This window comes from Megascapheus bottae, chromosome 1 (assembly GCF_031878675.1).
Source record: "Megascapheus bottae isolate mThoBot1 chromosome 1, mThoBot2.hap1, whole genome shotgun sequence".
In the NCBI taxonomy this organism is placed as follows: Eukaryota; Metazoa; Chordata; class Mammalia; order Rodentia; family Geomyidae; genus Megascapheus; species Megascapheus bottae.
The window spans coordinates 23,025,236-23,034,940 of NC_143509.1; the positions used below are offsets into that span (position 1 = coordinate 23,025,236).

At 38.7% G+C, this 9,705-nt stretch overlaps 1 long non-coding RNA gene across 2 annotated transcripts; it reads left to right on the forward strand.

The window, feature by feature from the left end:
* Positions 1-4,987: 4,987 nt before the first annotated feature.
* On the forward strand, positions 4,988-8,132 carry LOC150068505 (uncharacterized). 2 transcript variants are annotated; one of them, XR_016536284.1, is made up of 3 exons: positions 4,988-5,057; positions 6,909-6,944; positions 8,048-8,132. It is a non-coding gene; the product is annotated as an uncharacterized LOC150068505 (long non-coding RNA). The 2 variants fall into 2 exon arrangements; XR_016536288.1 differs by having other exon boundaries at positions 6,909-7,014; positions 8,048-8,130.
* The last annotated feature ends 1,573 nt before the right edge of the window (positions 8,133-9,705 follow it).

Genomic DNA, 9,705 nt, shown 5'->3' on the forward strand with positions numbered 1-9,705 from the left:
AAAGTCAGAGGGGATAAAGATTCCTAAATTTCCTGGAGGAAGAAAAAACAGATTTACTTGCCACTTGTCAATGGATATTGCCAGTGAAAATTTAAAGTACACATAGCTTCACAATTAATCTTGAATGAAAAATACAGTCCTTATGTGTCACTTCAGTGTATAGAGAGTCCAGAGATAGAGACAGAGACAACTCACAGCCTTAGGAAAGCATTTTTCTACATGCTTCTTTATCAGATCACAGCTCTGCAGAGACAAATTTAGTAGAATCAATTACTCCTAGTCATTGCAGAAAAAAGAAAATAAATATACTGGGCTGAGTTCATTGTAAATTCTGACATTCGTTCATCAGGTATTTATTGAGAATCTATCATGTGCCAGAGTCTGGTCTAGAAGCATATGATAAATCAATGGATAGGGCTGAAAAAGACTGACTTCTGACTATTTCCTTATAAAAACATCCTAAATTTTAAAAATAATAAATCTTTGCTACTCTCTAGGTAAAGATTGCTGCTGGCCAAAGGCATTTCATTAATAACAATATTTCTAAATTTCATAACACACTGGCTCAGGTATCAAGTAAATATAGTCTCCAATTTTCCCAATTCTGCTTACCTTCAGCTGTAGTCTTATGGCTGAATTTGACCAATGATACCGAAGCAAAGTTGATGGACCCTTTAGAAGTAGGGATTCTGCTCCATTCATTTCTCTTCCTCTCCCAGGGAAATTTAGAAGCTTTATGTTATTATGTTGGAGTCACAAGAAAACCTGGATTCCTTATGCCCATTTCTGGAACTCTCCCCAAAGGGACTCAACACTGAGCAAAATTCCCTGTGATGAGCTATAAGACTTATCTTGATACAGACATAGATCATTATTGTGACCAAAAATGAATTTATGTACAATGACCAAAAATCTATTACTTCCTGACTACAGTCATGGGTCTCCCTACTGCTTCTTCCTACCTTTTCCTTCATCCCAAAAAGAAAACTTATGGATTTTCCTGGAACTATATGATGAGTTACATTCCAGGATGGCTACCTTCTCCTCAACACAGATGGCATTAAAATCTTGTCATTGGATATTAACAGCATAGGAATGCCAGCATATAAGTCTCTCTTTACATCACAGAACAGAGAACATTCTCTCTTCCCTCCTTTTCCCTCCCCCCTCTATCTCTCTCTCACACACACTTGGTTTTAAAATATTAATCTTATTCATAAATAGCATTTTTGAAAATGGGGAAATGCTGACACTAGGTCCAAATTGATTTCACTAGCAAATACTGTACAACATTTTTAGTTTGCTGTCAAAGTAACTAGAAGTTTGGCTGCCAAAGATAAGCAAAACTTGGTTATAATTGCTAAAAAGAATAGAGGATCTGCTGGCTTAAATAATAAATCTTACCATCAGTTTTTAGCAAGAAGGTATGGAGCAGAGAAAGAAAATGGTAAGTCCTAAACCTTCATGAAAACTTTACTAAATGAAATTGTTTTTATATTTTAATAATTCAAATGACACAATATATTGATAGGTAAACAAACTGCAAGTTGTTTTATTCCATGTGTAAAAAAATAATGCTTTGGCTGGAAGCGTGGCCTAGTGGTAGAGTGTTTGTCTAGCATGCACAAAGTCCCAGGTTCAATTCCTTGATACCATATACATAAAAAAAGCTGGAAGTGGCACTGTGGGACAAGTGGCAGAGTGCTAGCCTTGAGCAAAAAAAAATGTCCAAGGATAGTGCTCAGGCCCTGAGTTCAAGTACCAGGCCTGGCAATAATAATCAGAATCATAATCATGCTTCAAAGAGATAGCAAAGGTGAGTTCAGACATAAGAAAACCGATCATGATGTTAATAAATTAGGTCAGAATAGGATCACTGCCACATGGGGTATACTAAGCTTTCTAGTTCTGGAGTGTATTGCTCTAGAATTAGAGTCTAAAATTGTAAATGGATTACACCAAGTGTTACATTTAACTTCCAAATTCCTGGGGAAGTTTTGGATGTAACATTTAATGTGGGAAATGAATATAATTCCATGAACTAATGTAGGTAATCTTATTTGCATGTGAATGTATGTATTGAATGTGTTTGCCTTGATCATTGTGAAGCTTGTCTTCAGATTCTGTACTTTCTTGAGGACTAGTTAAATACATACTTGCTCCTTTCTTCTTTTACTTCCCAGTATTTATTTTATCTGTCTTTCATCTCTTTGTATCTGTGTTTTTGTCTGAAGCTGGCTCAAGAGCTTTGTAAAAACAGAAGTATAATAAGCCAATACATTTTGAAAAGTAGTGAACTATCAGGCTCAAATCTGAACGTGTTTCTGAAACTCTCCAGTCCAGTATGAGACTATGGAGAATATTAGGAAGAAATCTTGGAGTTCTTTCAACCTAACACTTGTTAAACAGGTGAGGAAACAGGCCCAGAGAAGTGAATTGAGTTACCTGAGATATACATACCACCAGGGACTGTTTCTCTTACACTATCTCATCTCACTTTGAGATCTATCTCTGCTTCTAAAGAAATATTTAAATCACCACATTCTGTTCTAGCTTAATGTATTTATTTCACACGAGGATCTGAAGCTTTCTACGTGAAGAATGAGCAGTAAGTCGAATGTGCTATGAAGACCCACCATCACCCTGCCAGCCAACAGCAGGACTTTCATAGACTACTGCTCGGGAAGCTGCCAAGAGAAGCTTATTCCCATGGACTTTTGCCAGGACCCCAGCTGGGGACTGTGCTCAGGGTGAACTATTTGAGTGGTTACATTTGTAGTCAGGAGCCAGGACAGTTAAGGTCTCTACCAATTCAGCTCTGCTTAAGCAGCAGCAGAACAGAAGAGAGAGAAAATAAATGTGGAGAAAGTTCAGTGACCAATAGTTTTGGATAGATAAATCAACTCCAGTTTGCAGGCAGATTTGTTTTTTTACTTTATTCTGAGCTATGTATGCTAGATAGTAAATAATGGCATCCTCAAGCTATCCCCTGTAAATCACTTCCCCATCTGTGGGTAATTGCGAAGGCTGACCTTGACCACAGAGGTCATGTCGTGGCTAATATATAGAAACCCCTTTGTGAGGCTGTGTACTGATAAGACTGACAGCCTGGTGAGATGGGATCCAGAGGGTGTCTATACCGTGATGTAAAGATGGACTCGGAAGGGGAGGAGAGCAGGAGGAGATGAGAGAGGAGGGGAGGAGAACTCAGGAAAGGCTGGAGATGTAGCTCAGTGGTAAAGTGTTTGCCTAGCATGTACAAAGTTCTGGGCTCAAGACCCGGCACGGTCAGAGCATACATACACATACACAAAATAAATAATAAAAATAACAAAGAAAAGTACACGGAGGCAGGAAAGTTGCTTTCTTCTGCAAAGGGGACCTGGGGATGACAAGAAGATCTCGTCCAATCTGTGTTATGTTTATTCAACAACTAGGGTCGTATGTAAGCTAATTGTTGGCACCCAGCGTCAGAGCTGAACTCTAGATGGTTGAAGTAACACCACTGCATGTGACTGACAAAGATCCTTTCTTTCTATTCTCCATATCCTCCATACCTTCCTGAATCCTTCTGAGGTACAGTTCAGGAGAAATCAGAAGAACAAGTCTCTGATGTAGTAGAATTTTTCCAAGAGCAACATTCTGCAAGAGTAAAGAAATCAACCTGCAATAACTGGCCACCTTCAGTTATACCATGCTGTTCTGCTAGGACCTGAAGGAACAGTATCAACAACAGCAGCATCTTCACAATCCTCACAGGAAGGGAAATGGCAAGACTGACTGCAATGTCAGTCAGTGTACTCTCCCATTTCTAAGACTTATTACTAATGCACAGAAGCTATGAGTCATTTATTTCATTTCAGATAATGTTCACTAGCTGGCAGGTATGAGGTCCAATGAAAATAAATGTCCCTTCAATCTCACAATTTTTCAGTCTATTTCCTAGAAAAGTATTTTGTTTGTTTAGTCTGCCAGTCCTGGGGCTTGAACTTAGGACCTGAGCACTGTCCTTCAACTTACTCACTTCAACCATACCACTAATTCCAGCTTTTTCTGTGTATGTGGTATGGAAGAATCAAACCTGGGTCTTCATGCATGTTAGGCAAACCCAACCACTAGGCCAACCTCCCGGCCCAAAAAAGATTAAAGATATGTGTGTGTGTGTGTGTGTGTGTGTGTGTGTGTGTGTGTGTGTATGCGTGTATGTGCATGTATTACATAAAGTCTATACAAAGATTCTGTGTTCCTGCCTGGCAATTACCATTGAAACAATCTTGACCTACAATGCCCTTTACCAAGTTGAAACCGGACCATCTGGGATGGAAAAATCTTTGATAGGCCTTTCATACCAACTTTGTGTAACAAGATATAGGTCCAAGTTTATGGCGACAGTGTTATTATCTCTCTTCCTCTAATATTTAACCAATCTAAACACTCCCGGGAAAACGTTATCTGAAATCCAACCACTTTATATACATTCACCTGGTCTTCTTTTGACAACTCAACTAGCTTTTCTTCTAAGTATCTCAAATGCTTGTTTGGAAAGCTTTTCTCAAGTGAGTAGGCAAACAGGAGGAGAACTGTTCTTTAGCAATCTCTCCTTATAAGCCTCCAATGATGCTATCTTCTTGTACTTTCGTTAATGAAAAGATAAATATGATCTGTGCTCTGCCCAGCTGTGTTTTTCTTATGCTGAGGAATTCACAAAAGGAAAAAAATTCAATCATACATTTATCAGTGAACAAGCTTGCTAAAGCAAATAGATTTCGGTCTCCTGAGTTTGCTTCAATAAAAGATTAAACGTTAATAGTGCAACTTAACCACACTCAACAGATTTATGAATAATCAAAGTTTGGAGGAAGGCCAGGCCATTTAAGAACATTACCTACCAAACAGATGCCAATAGCATGTAGACATCTTCCCTGTAGCTAAGCAGCCATATTTCCTTTTACCCAATTCAGTATTGACTGAATAATTGGCCTTTACAGAGCATTTGTTAAAATGCACCATTTACCACGGACTTGGTGCTTGCTTAAAAATTTCATGTGGAGAGAGAGGTAAGGAGGAATAGACAGCTATAGTTTATTTCTGATTACTAACTGATTTTGATCAGTAAATAGAAGCAAGTAAGGACTGAAAGATCTAGACCAAGGGTCTGAATTGTACAGGAGCTCTTTAAATATGCATTATAGCCAATTTTGTCTATAACTAGTATTATTCTTTGGACACAAGGCACTTTTCTGGTGCTCACTTCATATTCTGATGCCATTTCTGAGCGGTCAGGGAATATTATGCTCTTCTTTTCTAGATTATTAATACAGTGCTCCATGGACTATGCTGAATGCTCTATCCACCTTAGCACGTTAAGTTAATGATTACACAAGGGCTAAAAGCACTTGTGCAAGTTTCTAATGCTCTGAAAAAGATTCTCTGCTCTGTATTTTTGTAGATGACTTTACAAAGGAAAAAAGCTGGCTATTTCTTGGTAACAGAAGTTGCCAATGAAATATCTCCTTGCTGACCAATTGTGAATACATGGGGACAGAAATGGTCTTGTTAGAATGATCTCAACTCAGTCACAATGAACTCAAAACATGGTACACCTTGCAAATGAAAACTATCACATTATTTTATATGTTCATCATAGGATCCCAGTCAGGCTGTGGCCAATTTAGAACATTCCTCCTGATATTTTGGCATATTCTTTTGCACCAATTCTGGTTATGCTCTCTGAAATAGAAATTAATTAATCTAAGGTCACTTATTGCTATGGAAGTGAGAGCACTGTCTCTGACACCCAAGTATATGCTAAGCAGGTTCTCAAATTGCTGAAGATTTTTCTCTCACCTAAAGCTCATTATTTTAGCTCATTGGTGTTTTTTTTTTTTTGACTATGGGAACATCTAGGCTTCTTGAATTAAATCTCACTTTTAAACTTTTGTTAAGAAAAAAACTGACATTAAAAAGATTCAGAAATATGTGGTTTAAATCTTACAGTTTCATACCTCCCCACACTCATATAAGTCTCACATTCACATGACCCAAAGCATAGGTGTTACGTACAATTTCTTTACAATCATTCAAAAAAAGGGAATCATTTCACTAACACACTGAACAAAAATAGAGAATAAAGTAGCAACAACCTTATTCAAAGTGGGACATTACTGAAAACTACTGCCCAAATCAGAATTTGGAAAAGAAATAGCAATTTATTTAAGACATGGACTGGCATCTAGCTAGCTAGCTTTGTGGAATTATAGAAACTATACTCAAGGACAGGAAGAGACACTTAAATAAGAGAAAAACAAATCCAGCTATGTGCACAAATTGTTCGTGTTCACAGATTATTGAAGACTATCACAAAAATTTCAAGATTCCAAGTTAGATTTGTAATACTCACCCAGATATCTTTTGCTATTTGCGTGTCCATTTAAAATTTTAAATTTTATATATTAAAACATGTTTTTTCAACATTAAACCCTGTGCAGAGAAGTATAGTTATAACTCAGAAGTGTCGGAAATTGCTAGAAATCTTCTGGAGAGCAAAGGAAAAATTTATAATACATATAAGCATAATAATGTATTTATAGTTATACTGCTGGGATATTCTTAAATCCATCTCAGCAGCTGGTAAAACTATATTCATCATTTTATTTTACATGCCACTGCTAGACATGATTTAAAATCTTGCAAATAACAAAAAAGATAGAAATCAATAATTATTATCCATGAAAGGATTGTCACTAATAATTACAGTAATCCTTGTCAAAACTATGAAAATCCATAGTAGGATAAAATAGTAAACAAGAAAATGTTGAAACTAATAAAATTATTAGGCAGAATCAAGCAAAACAAAATAGGAAATGCTGTTCCAATTGTTTTAATAATACTTCTTTTATGTTTTGAAGGTGATGGGGGAAAGCTGAATTGTTTTCTTGGCCGCAGTAAGTGTCTACTTCTTGCAGAAACAATTCCAGTTTCTCTAAAAGGGAATAAGATGATTGCAGACTACCGGTGAGCACCAATGGGTGCAGTTGGTTTCCTGAACAGGCATCATATTCATGGGTCTTGGGTTAGGAAATAGCACCTGCCACCCTGGACAGCCATCTGTGTGCACACACTCCTGGCTGACCACACGCAGGATGTGTGCCCCTAACCCCGAGCAAAGACCCCATCTTCACACTCTGGAGCCAAATCGCTCTGAAAAGGGGCCTGAGTCTCCTCCTCAGGCCTCTTTCTGTGAAAGCACAAAATAATCAGATAATCTCTGAATTTCTGAGCCACCAATAATAATTGAGAAAGCCAGGAAAGAGGAGGAAAAAGTATCTTTAAGCACTCACTCCAATGTTAAAGCAACAACCAGCAAAAACAACTTTGCAAGTGTATAATTTTTTATTGTCTGGGTTTTAAAACCAGATATTTATTAGTCGTTTTAAATGTCTCAGGGTAACATTTTTAGTTCTGCTACAGTGCCGCTAACATTCCAACACCAGCTATCGTGCAACTGCCCATAAAAAAATTAACACCACCACGGCCATTTTTCCTGTGCTTAAGCTCATAGCAATGAAAACCACCCTATAGGCACAACCCTGATATTTCTGTTCACCACACATTAACTCGGAGTTCCTCAGGGTGTGACACCCAGGTGACTTCTATGATGCAGATTTCTAAAAATCTGGCTGAAAACTTGCATGATTGAACACCCCACTCATGGCAGGGTACAATCATTGATCTTCTCTTATTTTACCCAATCTGCACTTAGTCTTGGAAGATTAACCCTTTGGCAGTATGAACTCACATTGCTAAACACAAAAGGAGCCCTCTGGAGGCTGGGGAAAGTGTATTAGTTTCCCAAGTAGGATCTGGGGACATCTGAGGGTCTGACATGATTCATTGGGAGGTACTCAGATGAGAGATGGGGACAGATACAGGCTCTGCAAAGAACAAGCCCTGAGTCCTGAAGCTACGCAAAGGCTCAGCAGCCACCTAGCATAGCCTTCCAATGTGCCATGCAACTATTCATGTCAGGATTGCTTTCCTTCTGCAGAATATTTTGAAATGAGAAAACCAGGGCAGAGAGAACTTCGCTATCAAGAAAGAAGATATATTAGTAAAGAAACAAAAGAGTAACTGGAATAAAAAAACATTATGTATAAAAAGTATCTCTATTTCAGTAAGGTCCTGGCATACATTTTAAATTATATTTGGATATTGTGGTATAGGACAAAAGCACAATAAGACAGCTAAGAAAGAAGGAAGTCAACTGGCTATCAGGGGCAAATGCCTGTAATTCTACCTACTCAGAAAGCTGAGATCTGAGGATCCTGGTTCAAAACCATTCCAGAAAGACAAATCAGAGAGCCTTATCTCCAGTTAACCACCAAAAGGCTAAAAAGTGGAGCTATGGCTGAAATGGCAGATCACCAGCCTTGAAGGAAAAAGCTAAGGGATAGCATTGAGGCACTGAACTCAAGCACCAGTACTGGCACAAAAATAAAAATACAGATTCAAAAAGGGAAACAAATCACTGGCTTTCAAAAAGTCCCATGTGAGCATCTCCTCTTTATCAGTGAAATTTCCCATACTTCCTCCTTCACACTTTTCAAACAGAAAAGGATCAGAGGATGGGCAAAGGGCTCAATCCAACTTTGCCACATCTGGCGAAGAAAGAAAGAATGGGGACAAAGAGAGAGGACTCAGGGAAAGACCTCAGGCAATAGTAAGAGCAGAGCAAGGGGACTAAGAGACATACAATCCCTGTCAACTTCTCCTTGAAACATCGACCTCTTAAGAACACAGGAAGGTGGAGATGAAACTGTCAGCTAGTGAAGAGAAAACTCAAGTTTCTAGGCATAGAATCAATCGGCTGTAGTTCAGTTGCTCACAGACTGTTTTATGATAGCACTTGGATGGTTATAAAAACATCTCTTTTTTACAAAAGGATCCTTTTGTCACAAATAAGATACCTTCCCAATGCCACATGTCAGTCAAAAACCAAGGGAATACAATCTAAAATCAAGGGAATACAAAACACACTCTATGACTGCATGTAGCCCAAAGCTCAATACTCCAAATCACAGACAGACTTTAACAGAGAATGGTTTAGAATGTGAAAGTCACATAGGTGGTGGAGCAATCAACCAAATTACCTTTATCTCAGTGGCTGGAGTTCTCATGGCAAAGCATGGAATCCATCGTGCAGCTATGTAGAAATCAGCAAACTACATCAGTTGGACAAGACCAGGAAGAGAAAGGGAACATAGCCTCCACGACCCATGCTACAACTAGTCAATAATTATCTAGGCGGTATCAGTTATGTCTTCTGTGCATCCTGGTTGGCCTCTAAGTAAAGAGAAGGAACCCAGAAGGGCTTGGGAACCCTGCGGCTCCTCTGTTGAAATATTATCTGAGCGGCATGTGTGAAGATTGGGGTGTAGGCCGTGTGTAATCTACATGTTTACTGCTTCAACATTCTACCCACTTCTGGAGAATCATTGCGCATCCTAATCACAGTCAAGGCAGCAGGAAGTTACCAGCTATTGGCAATTTACTTCTCAGAAGCCCTGGAGGAAGATGGCTTTGTCACCACATGCTCTCTTGGCAATGTGGAGGCCACTGTGCTAGCTCACACTCCAAACTCAATAGACATGAGAACTGCATCACAAACTTGCCAAATCTCCTTCAGGAAGAGTGAAGTTTTCCAGG